Raw genomic sequence first — 17112 nt, forward strand, 5'->3', positions numbered from 1 at the left:
GGAGGTCATCTAGTCCAACCCCCTGCTCAAAGCAGGACCAACCCCCAATTAAATCATCCCAGCCAGGGCTTTGTCATGGGTGAAGCAGAGCGGTTGCTTTGCCCATGCAAACAAAATGTTCTAATACAGTCATATGCAAAGTTAGCTTCTCGGGACAGGGAATGCGGGCCCAACCCTCAGACTAGGGCACTGTATTATGGAACACAGTGACCCAGAAAAGGATTTAAGAGTCATTGTGGAGCTCCCAGGGTGAGACTGTGGCCAAAAGGGCTGATGCGATCCTTGGATGCATAAAGAGCGGGCTGGTGAGTTGGAACAGTGGAAGGATTTTACCTCTGCATATGGCATTAGTGAAAACTGATTCTGTCCAGACCTGGGAATTCACATTTATAAAAGGATGTTGAAAAATTGGAGAAGGTGCAGGAAAGAGCCACATAAATGATTGGAAGCTGCAGAAAATGCTGGAGAGTGAGATACTTAAGAAGCTTCATCTATTTATCTTAAATAGTAATAACCGGTTCTGTAATCTAGCTGAGAAAGGCAGAACAAGGCCCAATAGCTAAAAGCTGAAGCCAGACAAATTCCAGTTGGAAATAAGGGCCAAATGTTTAGCACTGAGGATGATTAACCACTGCTACAAAATGCAAAGGGAAGTGGTGGATTCTCCAACTCCCTATGTCTACAGATCCAGACTTGATGGTTTTCTTGGAGATCGGCTTGAGGGCTTGTCTACACTTGAATTGCTACAGTGGCGCTGCCATAACACTTCAGTTGTAGACACTACTTACACTGTCCACCTCCCTGAGATGTGATAACAAGGTTAATGGAAGAATTTGTCCATCAACTTCATGCTGTCCACACGGGGGTTAGGTTGATATAGATACATCTCTCAGGGGGTTGGATTTTTCTTGCTGTTTCAGAAAAGGCAAATGCAATGTTAGGTTGTATTATCAGAGGCATAGCATGCAAGTCTCAGTAAGTGATCGTACCACTCTATTCAGCTCTGCTTAGGCCTCAGCTGGAGACCTGTATCCACTTTTGGACACTGCTGTATAGAAAGAATGTAGAGAATCTGTAAATGGTCCATAGGCTAGTGAGAAAGATGTTCCAAGGGATGGAATACAAGCATATGAGGAAGCTGAAGTAACCGGGTGTATTTAATTTGGAAAAGAGGAGACTGAGGGGGGTATGACAGTGGTCTTTAAATACTTCAAAAGCTGCCATAAGAAAGATCAAGGAAAGCTGTTGTCTCTTGCTGCAGAGTGCGGGAGAAGAGGCAATGGTTTCAAATCTCAGGAAAATCTTCCTAACTGTAAGAACAGGAGGACAATGAAACAGACGACTCTGGAGGGTGTGGAATCTCCTTCACTAGAAATTTTGCAGAGGAGGGTGGATAGCCATCTGTCTGGGATTGTTTAGACTCAATACATCCTTCATCTTAGCACGGGGTCGGACTTGCTAACCATTGCATTCCCTTCTCACCCTGTGACTCTATGTTTATACAATGTAAAAACTTACTGTGGACCAGGTCTTAGTCAAACACAAATTATGGAGCTCAATACAGGGGGACCTGGGTGAAATGTAATGGCCTGTATTATATAGGAGGATGATCTAATAAACAAAATAGATCAGACATATATATTTACTGTGTCTCACAACACACGGACAAGGGAAAATCCAATTACATTGAATGTATAACACTGATAAAATATATTTTTTACATTATACATATTTGGATTGTGGAACTCCTTGCCATAGACAAAATTGGAGCCAAGAGCTGAATGGGATTCAAGAATGGATTGGCCAGCGTAGGTTCTGCTGGTGGCATCACCTTCAGTAGAGGCTGTCTGACACCTTCAATTAGAAGACCTCATTGTCAGTTGCTTATACGTTTGACAAACTTTAAGAGTTTGGACTGAAATGTCCCACACTGGGTGTCTGTTATGGCTGAATTGTTTCTTGAAAGATTGAGGCTGAACATTTCAGCTGACTACCTGAATGAAGCTAGGAGAGAAGACGTGTTGCCCGTGTTGAAAAATTCTTATAACTGTTACAGTAAGGAGCCCTAACACCTCCATGCTTTCCAGGAGATTAAAGTCAGGTAGCAGCCTCCCCTCCTCCCATCAGAGCATGCCAGTATGCCTGGGTTCTGTTGGGAGGGGAGTAGGGTCCGGGGGCTTGGAGCAGGCAGGGGCTGGGAGCTAGGATGCCTGGGTTCTGCTGGGAGGGGAGTGGGGTCTGTGGAAGGGGCTGGGAGCCAGTCTCTCAAAACTGGGTGACTGGGTAACCAAATGGCAGATGAAATTTAATCTTGATAAATGCAACATAATGCACATTGGAAAACAGAATCCCAACTATACATATAAAATGCTGGGGTCTAAATTAGCTGTTACCACTCAGGAAAGAGATACTGAAGTCATTGTGGATAGTTCTCTGAAATGATCCACTCAATGTGCAGCAGCAGACAAAAAAGTGAACAGAATGCTGGGAATAATTACGAAAGGGATCATAGGATAGATAATAGGACAGAAAATATCATATTGCCCCCATTTAAATCCATGGTAAGCCCACATCTTGAATAGTATGTGCAGATGTGGTCTCCCCATCTCAAGATATATTGGAATTGGAAAGGTTCAAAAAGGGCAACACAAATGATTTGGGGTATGGAACGGCTTTTGTACTAGGGGAGATTAATAAGACTGGGACTTTTCAGATTGGAAAAGAGACGACTAAGGAGAGATATGATTGAGGTCTATAAAATCATGTAGAGAAAGTAGATAAGGAAATGTTGTTTACTACATCTCATAACACAAGAACTAGGGGTCACCCAATGAAATTAATAGGCAGCAGATTTAAAACAAGTAAAAAGAAGTATTTCTTCAAACAGTGCACAGTCAACCTGTGGAACTCCTTGCCAGAGGATGTTGTGAAGGCCAAGACTATAACAGGGTTCAAAAAAAAACTAGATAAATTCATGGAGGATAAGTTCACCAATGGCTATGAGCCAGGATGGCAGGGATGGTGTCCCTAATCTCTATTTGCCAGAAGCTGGAAACGGGTGATGGGGAATGGATCACTTTTCTGTTCATTCCCTCTAGGGCTCCTGGCACTGGCCACTGTCGGAAGACAGGATACTGGACTAGATGGACCTGTGGTCTGACCCAGTCTGGCCATTCTTATGTTCTGATGTATGTTCTTATGTTAACAGCCAGAATCCTAAAATCCCAGAGGAGTAAGTGACAGTCTCTGGGCATTCACACACACCTGGCTCCTGAGGTCTTTACTTAGCACTTACTCCAAGAGGAGTTTTGCCTTAGGAGGGCCTGAGCAAAGTATGGGTCACAGCCTAAGAATTAGGCCTTGTGTTGTACATCTTCTAACACCTTTCATCCTGAAAGATCCCCTGTGCCACTGAAATTCAGCTACCTCAGAGCTGGGGGCAATCAGCTGGGGCAAGTAGGGGTGCACAAAAAAGAATGACATTTTGACCCATCATACTGGATGAAACACATCACTGTGGCAAGGGACTGGGATATTTAATGGCTGTGCAGTGCGAAAAGGACAATAGACTTACTCTCTATCCCATCACACCCATGTTGCACCAGGTTTGTTTAGTTGGTGAGCTCCTCAGCAAGGGATGGGTACCTGTGAATCCTGAGACGGAAGTGTCTTCCCTGGGAATCCCCCTCAGGTAGCCGTGTCCCACACCTCTCTCTCGCCAGCATCTGCAGCATCATCCCACGCCAAGAGCCAACACTGTGGTTTATAATATAGCTCTTTGCAATCCCTGTGGACTTCAGTCAGCCTCTAGGGGAGAAGTGGCATCTGGATGTAAACAGGCTGGAGACTGGAGACACTCTAGCCAATGTCTTTGTTTCCATTTCTGTGCTACTGTGCTCTTTATCCAGGTTTAGGAGTAAACAGTAATTAATGGAGCTTCCCAAAGAGAGATGAGAACTCTTGGGCTCTGTGCAGAGTCAGAGAGTAATTGGCTACTCTGTGTATTTGTTTATATTTTAAAGTTATAGTTGATTAGGAAGAAAACTCGAGATAATATGTAGATCTCTATACACTGTAAATGGCCAGGACGGCTGGTTGGATAATACCTAGACAGATCTGGAGAAAGATGACTGAAGGGAGACATGAGCATTTTCTGCAGGCACACAGGGCTGTCACTAAGGAACCAGAAATCAATAATTCTCATCAGTAACTATCATCATACTGTGCAGAACCTTTCATAGAAGGGTCTTCAAAACACCTAGCAAAGGAAAGTGACTCTGATCATATCTTCATTATACAGGTAGGTAAACTGAGGCAAGGGGTGACGGGACTTGGTGAAGGTCAGACAGAGAGTGACAAACTGACCCCATGAGTCCTGATTTTCCTGCCTTAACCACAGACTCTCTGTCAGTAACTGAAGGCGTGAGAAGAGGGAAATGGATTCACAGTCTATCAGGGCCTGGTCATTAGGAGTGTGTGACTGACTTCCCTGTGGTGCAAACTGGAGTATGGTTACTGCTGAGCCCTCTGGAATATTCTGCCTACCATCCCAGGGAATGACCTCCTCCTGTCTGCCAGATGGGTCATTTGCATTTTCAAAGACAAATGTTTCTTCAGTAGGATCCAAATTCTGTCTCAAAGAGACAGAGTTCGTTTTCAAAAACTCATCAGGAACAAATTCCTGAAATATCAGGATTAGGGTACGCTCCGTCACCCCACCACCATCCCTGAGAGGTCAGTTGTGTGACTGTTTCCCTCCGGAAGGTCCATTACACAGTTTCCTCTCGAAGTATGAGCCACAGGTTGAGTACCTGGGTGCACAGATGCTGAGCCACCCATTCTGTCCTGAGTATCGTCTCTCAAGTGACCAGTGAGAGACATTCCTCTTCTCCCACTATTCCTTTCCCCCAGTTTCGTTATCTGCCCCCAGCAGGACACAAACCCCTGTGCTCTCTAGGGTGGGATCTATCCCCTGTTCGGCTGTGAAGGGCTCACAGCTAACAGCCTGGACAGTTGTGTCACTGGCAGGCACTACACCCCTCTCCCTTCCTGCGGTGGTGTTGCCTTCTGCTGCAGTGTCAAAGTAACCCTCCTCCACCTCCTCAGTGGTTTCTACCATTCCATCACCCTTCTCTGGGCTACCCTCTGGGACACATCTTCCTGTGCGCCCTAACACTGTGTTTGTCCCTGGCTTAGCTGCAACATGGAGATTTTTCTCCCAGACAGGCAATAGACACTCCTCCCCTTGCTGAGGAGCCACTGCCTTCAGGTCCGGAGCAGAACCTTGTCTCAACCACCCCCACTCCTAGAAGCATGCAGCTTCTCCCTGCTGCAGAGGAATCAAGGAGACTTTCTCAGCAGTTCCTGGGACTTTCCTCTTTCCCTCTCAACTTCCAGCAGAGCACTCCTTCTTGCTGCAGGTGGACACTTTAATAGCCTGAGCTTCATGGGAGAATTCATTGCTAATTATCATACCAATAAGGTTATCATCTGCTACCTTCACTGACAATACAGCTTCCAAACACTCAGTTTCTGTGTGCACTTTAGCCAAAGGCACAAGGCTTTTGTAAACTGCTACTACTAAAAGCTCTGCCATCTGTCCTGGCAGCATGTCACATTCTTGCACTATGCTCCTCTTAGGGAAAAGCAGGAGCACCTGTCCCTGGGCTCAAATTGGGGGCCCAGGCCCCCTGATTGTAGTTTCTTTCCTGGGATCTTGGGCCACCTGCAGATTTACTTTCATAAGAACACCTGAAAATGCAGAATATACTGCAAGAGTCCCTGGGTGGTCGATGGGGTATGTTACCAGGCCTCTCTCATTCGATCCAGCAGGCCATGGGGCTGTCCGTTATACAGGAGCTCAAAGGGGGAGACTGGGGCACTTCCGTATTAGCGAGCAATACTGATGGGATCAATTGGTCCCACTGGTGTGATTCTTGTGAGGGAAACTTTTCAGGTCCTGTTAAGACACTCAAGAAGGCCATCTGTCTGGGGCGTGGTACACTGAGGTCCATAGTTTCTTAATGCCCAGGACTGTGCATTCCTGGGAGAGCAACCAGGAAGTAAAGTTCATTCTCTGATCAGAGTGAATCTTCTGGGGCAGTCCAACTCAGATATATATCTCTGCCAGCTCCTCTGCATAGTGGGTCAGCCTTGGGTAAGCGGGTAGCATAGTCCATCAGGACAAGGCTATAACAAAACCCAGCATTACTCTTCAAGAGGGGTCCTGCCAGGTCCAGTATGACCCTCTCAAAGGGGACCCACACGACAGACAAGGGGACCATGGGAGCTTTTGACACCCCCTGCAATCTGGCACTTGGGGCAGGAACTACAATAATCTCTCACCTCATGATGGACCCCCGACCAGAAGAAGGGATATAAGAGTCGGGCCAGTGTCTTATTGCCCCAAATGGCCAGCTATGGAATTATCATGGGCAAACCTCACAACAGCCTTTCTATGACAGAGGGAGGTGACGAACTGGGTTCTGACTTCCTGAGTTTGGGGGTCCCGATCAATATGGTAGAGATCATTCATGGCTCCATGAACCCAGGCTACCTGTTCGTAAGCCCAGCTGAAGGTGGGGTCATCCTTGTGGTTCCAGCAAAAATCTGTGAGGGCGGTCATTGCTGGACACTCCTACAGGAGCTCTGGAGGTGCTGCTTGGAAAGTTGTTTCACCAGGGGACCCCCTGGGGGTTCCTCTGTCTCCTTCCACACTGAGGTCTCCCTCCTTGGCTACCTGGGTACCTGTAATAGGAAGAGAGCCTGAGACATAAGACCTTGTATCAGAGGCCTGGTATGAGGCAGGAGCTGCTCAAGGAATCTGGCAAGAACAGGGCGGATATTGCAAGAACACCCATTCACAAGAATTTCTAGTCACAGCGTGCTCATGCAGACACATGCCAGTCAATATCAAGTGATATCAGAACATCCTGATATCAAGGATTGTATAAAAACATTCCCAAAGGATAACAGGAACACACTGAGCCCTCCTAAAAGATAAGGTCAGGATGACCGTTCATAATTTATTTGTATCAGGATATAAAGAAGCATCTCACAGGGAGTATCTTTGTCTGGATTTAGGGAGGACTGGAGCTGGTCCATTGTTAGGAACATGCATGTATTAATGGTCCGGTAGAGTCTGCGGGATATTAGTACCGTGCTTCATCAACAATAAACCTGGCTGGGTGTCCTCATCTCTTAATGGATCTTGTGGACATTGGGTGGTTTGCTCGAGGTCTGCCTAAGCACACTGGTGACCCTGACAGGATTTGGTAAGTAAGCAAGCTGTCCTCTGTAGGAATCTCAACTGAACATGACAGAAAATGAAAAGCAAAGGAACTCTCTCATCCCCTCCCTGAAAATCTCCACAAAGCTTAATGAAGTAAGGACCTGCTGGGTTGCTAGCAAAAGCGATTGATATGAATTAAAAAAAATATAGTAGGGAAAGAACGTGTAATGAAATGTGTAAGACTAGGGCAAAGAGTGTTGTCTTGAAATGTGGAATACTGCAAACTATAACCAGGGCTGTTAAATGGTTAAAACAACACACCACAAAATTGGAGGGAGAAGTAACAAAAACAAAGAAAGAGTAAAAAGAAGAAGGAGAAGCCACAGAGCTCTGAAATGCTCCCACTCCTCTTGCAGGGTGGCAAGCAGTCCAGAGACACTAATCACAGGAACAGAATAAAATATTAGAAACACTTTTTAAAAGCCTACCATAAAGATATTTGTCATCCCCGGTTATAAATATGTGTAGTCAACAGCAGGGTTCAGGTAGCTACCCCGTGTCTGAAGAATGGGGAGAGAAATGAAAAAAGGTGGCCCTAGCAAAATTAAAAAGATGAAACAGGGTTCACTGCAGTGCAACCACCACCTTATGAAAAAACACAGGTTCTGGTAAAACTTGAACCCAAACCTAGACTTGTGCCTGTCAGAAGTAAGTGCACAGAAGGAAAAAGTAGCAAACAATACTGTCACTGAATTAATAAATCAGATGAAGAAAAAATGCAATAGTCCACAAAGCACATTAGAACACAGGAGCTGAGATTCCACTGCAGGGCAGTAAATAAAAAAGAATTTCAAAGAAAAAAAAGTAAGCAGATTAACACCTAGAATTAATACATTAACACATGGAGTTGTCCCAAAACAAACTGCAGCAAAAAAGGGCACTTCTGCAATGCATTTGGCATGCACACAAAAGCAACCTACCCTGGGAAGCTGTCAAGGTTCCTTCCCACTCTGAACTCTAGGGTACAGATGTGGAGACCTGCATGAAAAACCCCCTAAGCTGATTTTTACCAGCTTAGGTTAAAAACTTCCCCAAGGTACAAACTATTTTACCTTTTGTCCCTGGACTTTATTGCTGCCACCACCAAGCATCTAACAAATATATAACAGGGAAAGAGTCCTCTTGGAAACATCTTTCCCCCCAAAATCCCCCCAAACCGTACACCCCCTTTCCTGGGGAAAGGCTTGATAAAAATCCTCACCAATTTGCACAGGTGAACAAAGACCCAAACCCTTGGATCTTAAGAACAATGAAAAAGCAATCAGGTTCTTAAAAGAAGAATTTTAATGAAAGAAAAAGTAAAAGAATCACCTCTGTAAAATCAGGATGGTAAATACCTTACAGGGTAATTAGATTCAAAACACAGAGAATCCCTCTAGGCAAAACCTTAAGTTACAAAAAGACACAAAAACAGGAATATACATTGCATTCAGCACAACTTATTTTATCAGCCATTTAAACAAAACAGAATCTAACGCATATCTGACTAGATTGCTTACTAACTCTTTACAGGAGTTCTGACCTGTATTCCTGCTCTGGTCCCGGAAAAAACAACACAGAGACAGAGAGAACCCTTTGTCCCCCCCCCCATCCAGCTTTGAAAGTATCTTGTCTCCTCATTGGTCATTTTGGTCAGGTGCCAGCGAGGTTATCTTAGCTTCTTAACCCTTTACAGGTGAAAGGGTTTTTCCTCTGGCCAGGAGGGATTTAAAGATGTTTACCCTTCCCTTTGTATTTATGACAGAAACAGATTCAGGTTTTACAAGAGCAGGGAAGTATAACTACCCCCACTCCCCTCTCAGACCCAGGATAAAAACCCGGAGTGTGGGTTCCCAACGTCTTTGACCCATGGAATCACACTCTGCGCTCAGAGCTAGAAATATTACCTTCTGTCTCAATTGTCTCTACATCTCTGCAGACCATGTCTACACTTGCGTTTTACAGCTCTCTAACTCGCCGGCTCACGGCTTTCCGCTTTGTAGCATAGACTTAGCCTTCGTTTGCTCAACTTGCGGCTGCTGCTACTGCCTGTACCTTAAAATAGCTTTATAGAGTTCATTTCTCTTGGCTCAGCTCTTGGTACCTTCCTCGGTTGCTCTTCACCCAGTCAAAGTGTCTTATGTAGGGTGACCAGATAGCAAGGGTGAAAAATCAGGACATGGGTGGGGGGTAATTGGCACCTATATAAGACAAAGCCTCAAATATCGGGAGTGTCCCTATAAAATCGGGACATCTGGGCACCCTAGTATTATGCCAACCGTGTGGGAACTTTGATAAATTATACTTATGTACAGCACTATCCCACTGTGTGCCGAGTAACTGAAACTGGCTTAGAATCTAATCAGGCTTGTTGTGGATGTTGACTGGGTAAATGCTATGCTACAATTCATACCAACATCACAGACAGAAGCTGGGCCCGATTGGTACAAAAAGAACTAGTCAATGAGGTAGTATAAATACAAGATGTGGTATGTGCTCTGGGATATTCCAATTTTTCTATATATGGAAACATTTGTCCTGAAATTTGTGTGTGTGTGTGCAAGTCACTAGCACAGCCCAAATTGGGAGCCATGCCTTTTGGCCACCAAGTAGTGTCAGCATTGCCATTAAAATTATTACTTCTCCAGGAAACCTATAAGATTTATTGATTGAATTGAAAACAATGAGGAGTCTGGTGGCACCTTAAAGACTAACAGATTGATTTGGGCATAAGCTTTTGTGGGTAAAAAATGCACTTCTTCAGATGCATGGAGTGGACCCACGGGAAGGACGCCCTTAAAAAATTGCACCTGGATTTCAACAATCTCCACCCCACCGTCAACCTCAGCCTGGACCAGTCCACACAAGAGATCCACTTCCTGGACACTACAATGCAAATAAGTGGTGGTCACATAAACAGAACCCTATACCCAAAAGCTACTGACTGCTATTCCTACCTACATGCCTCCCGCTTCCTTCCAGGACACATCACACAATTCATTGTCTATAGCCAAGCCCTAAGATACAGCCACATTTGCTCTAATCCCTCAGACAAAGACAAGCACCTACAAAATCTCTATCAAGCATTCTTAAAACTATAATACTCACCTGGGGAAGTGAGGAAACAGATTGACAGAGCAAGACGGGTACCCAGAATACACCTACTACAGGACAGGCCCAACAAGGAAAATAACAGAACATCACTGGCCATCACATACAGCCCCAACTAAAACCTCTCTAAAGCATCATATCTACTCTAGTGACGCCATCATAGGACCCAGCCACACCATCAGAGCCTCATTCACCTCCACCTCTACTAATGTGATATGTGCCAGCAATGCCCCTCTGCCATGTATATTGGCCAAACCGGACAGTCTCTACGTAAAAGGATAAATGGACACAAATCAGACATCAGGAATGGTAACATACAGAAGCCAGTAGGAGAACACTTCAATCTCCCTGGACATTCAATAACAGATTTAAAAGTGGCCGTTCTTCAACAAAAAAACTTCAAAAACAGACTTCAAAGAGAAACTGCAGAGCTACAATTCATTTGCAAACTTAACACCACCAATTTTGGAGTGGCTGAGTCACTACAAAAGCAATGTTCCCTCTCTTGGTATTGACACCTCCTCATCAACCTCATCCACCCTGACTAAATTGGCCTTCAGCATTGGTTCTCCACTTTTATGGTAACCCCCTTTTCTTTATGGCCAATATATATTTAAGCCTGTATCTGTAATTTTCACTCCATGAATCTGAAGAAGTGGGTTTTTTACCCACGAAAGCTTATGCCCAAATCAATCTGTTAATCTTTAAGGTGCCCCTGGATTTCTCATTGTTTTTGTGGATACAGACAACAGAGCTACCCCTCTGATAATTGATTGAATTGTTTCCCTCAGGGGAGCAATTACAATTGGACATGCATGATTTGGTGGCAAGAACCAAGGAAGCCTTAATACCCATAGCTCATCTTATCCAACAACAAATAGAGAAGTATAAAGCGTGCAAAGAGAGGTGAAAACACCTGGGTGGGCAATCCCACAGGATATTACTCTACACCCAATTGTCAGAACACTTAGTGTAACACTGATGGGAATACAAGCCATAGCAATAATTGCACTGATGGGAATGTGTTGCTACATGCAACCTCAACCAAAACAGCCAAATTACAACACCGGGTTCAGAAAGGAATGGAATAAGTTATCAACACTGCCACAGTAATGAATAACATTTATAAGTGATAATCAAATGCTTATTAATGTTTTAAAGCAAATATTTTTACTTATAGAGTTGTAAGGACTGTTGGACATTAGTATCCTGGGATTCTCCATGTATGTGTCTATGCGTCGATGTGTGTATGTGTTCATGCGTCCACGTGCATGTGCATGTGTGTTTGTGTGTGCATGTGGGTCCATGTGTATGTCTGCATGTCGGATGGTGTGTGTGCAGACGCATTATATCTCAGAGCCCAGCGGTTTAGCACCCGCCCCTGGAATGTGGGAGACCCAGATTCAAATCCCTGCTCCACTGAAGGTTTATTTGTACAAAGTGGAAGAGCTCCAGACAGCCAGACAGAAAGCCCCTTCCGGGTACTCAGGGCACTCGTGTGGGACATGGGAGACCTGTATTTAAGACCCTGCTCCAAATCAGGTAGGGCAGAGATTCTGGATCTGGGGCTCCCACGTCTCTTTCAGGCACCTCATGAGAAATCGCTGACCTGTCCTCCTGGCTCCAGGAGATGGCTCACAGCTGGCAATCCTACATGGAAATAGACTCCTCTCTCCGGCCCACCAAATGGGCCCCTGGAGATATGAATCAGTGGGAGTTAGGTGCTTAAGGACCTTTGTGAACCATGAGAAAAAAAACCCACTGGATGATCATTCCCCATGGTTGTCTCCTTTCTGAGTTCTATCACTTAGCCAGTTCTCACTCCATCTAATGAATGATCTAGTGATACTCTCTAGTGCTAGTTAGTTGATCTAAATGTCATGTGGTATTAGGTCAAACAACTTGCAATGGTCTAAGTCTATTCCATCTCTGCAATTGCCTTTATCAACCAAATTTGATATCACCTAAAAAAAGAAATCATGGCTGTTTGACAGGTCATATTTTCCATCATATCTTGTTCATTGGTATGAATTGTAGTCTTACCCTTTAGGTCTTTATTCACTAAATATCCTATCTTCTTTTCAATTATTTTGCCCATGACTGATGTCAAAGTAACAGGCATTTAATACCCAAGTCATCCCTTTTTTGAATACTGTCATGACATTAGAACACTGTCAGTCTTCTAGGATATCCATAGAATTCCTTTATTTATTAAAAATTAACATCAGCGGGGAACAGACTTCCTCAGACAATTCTTTTAGGACTCTTTGGGTGTGCGATATCTGGGACAGTTGATTTAAAAATATTGATCCCTAGTACGTGCTGTTTACCATCCTCCATAGTTACCAGAGGACTAGAAAGAAGTTCATGTGATCTGAGTGCATCGTCTTGCTTTTTCCAAATGTAGCACAGAAAGATTATTTGAATAGTTTTTCCCTTTCTGCATGATTATTAAGTGTTACCACCCGCATCTAGTAAAGGCTTTTACCACTCTTCAGATTTGCTTTGCTTCTAATATACTTGAGACATTATCAGATTAAAATATGACTATGTAGATCACTGTTGATAGCACTGTTAAATAATTGCAACAAATTTTGTACACAGTATATCAGGTAAGATGTCTATGGAAAAGTTATGGTTTGCTGAATATGATTATCCTATTTTTACACATCTATCATTTTTGTATCTGAATATTGAGTATGTAAGTGTGTTTGCTCCTGTGGTAACTCCAACAAGGTATTCAGCCAGCACATCTTAACACTTGAATCACAATGTTAAAGTGTTAAGACAACACTTAACTCACAATGGACCATAGAAGAGGCTTAACCTGTGTTTTCCCACAAACTAGGCTGAGGGCTTTGTTTGAAGGAATGGGGTTCCCTCCACATGCAGAAGTTACAAAAGGCCCTGGAAACATTTTCATTTAGCCTCTTTCCTGCTCAGACCTCTGGAATATGGATTTATACTAGGGGGAGCGTTCTAACTAATTGGCAGCAGTATGAAGCAGAGTGCCCCAGGGGTCAGTCCTGGGCCTGGTTTTGTTCAACATCTTCATTAATGATCTGGATGATGAGATGGATTGCACCCTCAGCAAGTTCACAGATGATACTCTGGAGATAAGGGATAGGATCCAGGGTGACCTAGACAAATTGGAGGATTGGGCCCTAAGAAATCTGATGAGGTTCACAAGGACAAGTGAAAAATCCCATGCCCTTCTCCAGGCTGGGGAATGACTGGCTAAGCACCAGTTTTGCAGAAAAGGAGCTGGGGATTACATTGGACAGTGGACAAGAAGCTGGATATGAGTCAACAGTGTTGCCAAGTAGGCTAACAGCATATTGGACTCCATTAGTAGGAGCACTGCCAGCAGAAGAAGGGAAGCAATCATTCCCCTCTTTTCGGCACTGGTGAGGGCACATCTGAACTATTGTGCCCAATTTGGGCCCCCCCACTACAGAAAATATGTGGACACATTGGAGAGTCCAGCGGAGGGCAACAAAAATGATTAGGGAGCTGTCCAGTCTAGACATGGGGTGTTGGAGAATTGCAGGATTGCATCCAACGAAGTGAATATTCACCCACGAAAGGTTATGCTCCAATATGTCTGTTAGTCTGTAAGGTGGCACAGGACTCTTTGCAGCTTTTACAGATCCAGACTAACACGGCCACCCCTCTGACACTGTGAAAAGGTGTATCAGGCATTATTTGGGGGGAAAGCTTTTGGACATGCTAGGAGTAATCAACAAGAAGCCATATGTGGCTACCGCTTCTCAGCTAACACCTGTTCACAGGCTCAAAGCTTGTCACAGGAGGGAAATGATAATAAACCTGGTCTGCTGTCTGGAGGGGGAAACCGAGGCACAACACCTCATGGCACTGATGAATGTACATATTGAGTTATCACTAGTTGGAAAAACACAATGGTTAACAATGCTGCACAAGAAGCACACTTGCGGACTTATGAGATCACTAGGCTGATCTACAAAGTGTTGAAAGGTACACAGAAGTTTGCAAAAACATCTCTGGGTAACATTACAATGATTGCAACACTTGGGAGTTGTACGGTCAAAAAGTAGAGAGCCTTGAGCACACTGCTCCTGCATCAGTCAGTGACTAACACTCCTGCAGTGGACTAACCGGGGAGGTGTGACATCCTGTGCCCCAAAGCAACACCGTGGCTCCTCCATATTTACGATTTTGATACAATTATTGTGTGATTTATACACTGTCTGACATGTAAGGTATTGATGGAAAAGTTATGATTTGCTGAATATGATTACCCTATTTGTATGTGTGTGTCATTTCTGTACCTAACTTTATGAAAGCATACAAGGACATGTGACCAGCTCATGGGACACTGGACTCCATCTTGTGCCTTTACTTTTCCAGTAACTGTGCTGATGACTTTTGTTTAGAAAAATGAAGTTCCCTCCCCATTGCAGAAGTATGAAAGGTGGAAGTGATATCATCACTTGGCCTCACTCCCCACACAACTTAACTCCTGGGAACACCTTAGGAACAAGGACTGAACTGGGGATGTGGTCCCGGGCTGAAGGGGTTACTTACCTGTGTATGGATGATTGGTGGACTGCTTGTACCATCTGGGTGAGACACGGTTTGATTCAAATCCTGCCTAGTTTATAGAACTTACATTGTAATTTTGTTTATTTCTTAGGTAACAAACTTTGAGCTGTATGCTGTTATTTATAATCACTTAAAATCCATTTTTCTGTAGTTAATAATACTTACAGTCACTTTAAAATCTATCCTTCTGTACTTAATAAATCTGCTTTTTATTTTTTTACCTAAAAGAGTGTGTTGTTAGAAATGTAAAAGGGAAATCTGCTCAGTAACAGGGGCTGGTGCGTTCTCCTCTCCACATAGGTCAGGCTTCTGATCAGGGCAAGACGGTACAGCTCCGGGGTCCTTGGCTGGAGAGCTGGGGGAAGTGGCTGGAGCTTTTCTATTGTTGGTTCATGCATGGCTAGTGAAAGCATTCATGTAACTGCAGCTGTGTATGGCTGTGTAAGTGCATGACCTGGAGAGGATTGCAGTTTGTCACAGCCTCACAGTGTGAGAGGGAGACCAGGCTCGTATGCCAGAGGAGTCAGCAGAAGCCCTGTTTCAGGTTGCACTCCAGGGAAATCTGTCATACCCAATGAACAGGCTCTGCTAAACCCTGAGTCCATTTCCCTCCTGTCATGCTCTCAGTTATTGATGGAGAGACCACAGATACAGCAGGGAAATCAGGACTCCTGGGTTCTGTCATTCTCTCTGTGACCTTGATCTATTCTCCTCTGCCTTTGTCTCAGTTTACTTATCGTATTATGGAGATAGGTTCATAATAATTTTCCTTTTTAGGTGTTTTAAAGATCCTTCAATGAAAGTTGCTGCTCAGTATGATGATAGTTACTGATGAGATTTATTGATCTCTGATCCCTTAGCAATAGTCTCCCCTCAGTCATTTTTATTCCTGATCTGTCTGTGTACTATCTACCTATCCATCCTGGGCATTTACAGGGTATCAGACCTCAGGGAGATCTAGGCATGATCCCTACTTTTCTTACTACTCAACTATAATTTTTAAACAAACAGAGCAGCCAATTCCTCTCTGACTCATCACAGAGCCTGAATATTCTCATCTCCCTATAGGAAGGTCCCTTAATTACCATTTACTTCTAAAGCTGGATAAAGAACACAGAAGCACAGACATGGAAACAGAGACATTGGCTCGAGTGTCCCTGGTCTCCTGCCTGTTTACATCCAGATGAAGCTTCTCTGCTAGAGGCTGAGCGAACCTCACTGGGATTGCACAGACCTCCACCACCTCCCTAGGTAATCCATTCCAGTGTTTCACCACCCTCCTAGTGAAAAAGTTTTTCCTAATATCCAACCTAAACCTCCCCCACTGCCACCTGAGACCATTGCTTCTTGTTCTCTCAATTGCCACCACAGAGAACAGCCGAGCTCCATCCTCTTTGGAACCCCCCCTTCAGGTAGTTGAACGCTGCTATCAAATCCCCCCTCACTCTTCTCTTCTGCAGCTAAATAGCCCCAGTTCCCTCAGTCTCTCCTCATAAATCATGTGCCCCAGCCCCCTAGTCATTTTTGTTGCCCTCCGCTGGACTCTCTCCAATTTGTCCACATCCCTTCTGTGGTGGGGGGACCAAAACTGGACTCAATACTCCGGGTATGGCCACACCAATGCTGAATAGAGGCGAGTAAATCACTTCCCTCGATCTGCTGGCAATGCTCTGAGGAATGCATCCCAATATGCAGTTGGCCTTCTTGGCAACAAGGGCACACTGCTGACTCATACCCAGCTTCTCGTCCACTGTAACCCCTAGGTCCTTTTCTGAAGAACTGCTGCTTAGCCAGTTGGTCCCCACCCTGTAGCAGTGCATGGGATTCTTCCTACCTAAGTGCAGAACTCTGTACTTGTCCTTGTTGAACCTCATCAGATTTCTTTTGGCCCAATCCTCCAGTTGTCTAGGTCACTTTGGCCCAATCCCTACCCTCCAATGTATCTACCTCTCCCCCTAACTTAGTTTATGTGCAAACTAGCTGAGGGTACAATCCATCTCATCATTCTGATCATTAATGAAAATGTTGAACAAAACTGGACCCGGAACCGACCCCATGACACTCCACTTGATACCGGCTGCCAACTAGACATTGAGCTGTTGATGACTAACCTTTGAGCCGAACAATCTAGCCAGCTTTCTGTCCAC

Source organism: Chelonia mydas, chromosome 1 (assembly GCF_015237465.2).
Source record: "Chelonia mydas isolate rCheMyd1 chromosome 1, rCheMyd1.pri.v2, whole genome shotgun sequence".
NCBI classification, from domain to species: domain Eukaryota; kingdom Metazoa; phylum Chordata; order Testudines; family Cheloniidae; genus Chelonia; species Chelonia mydas.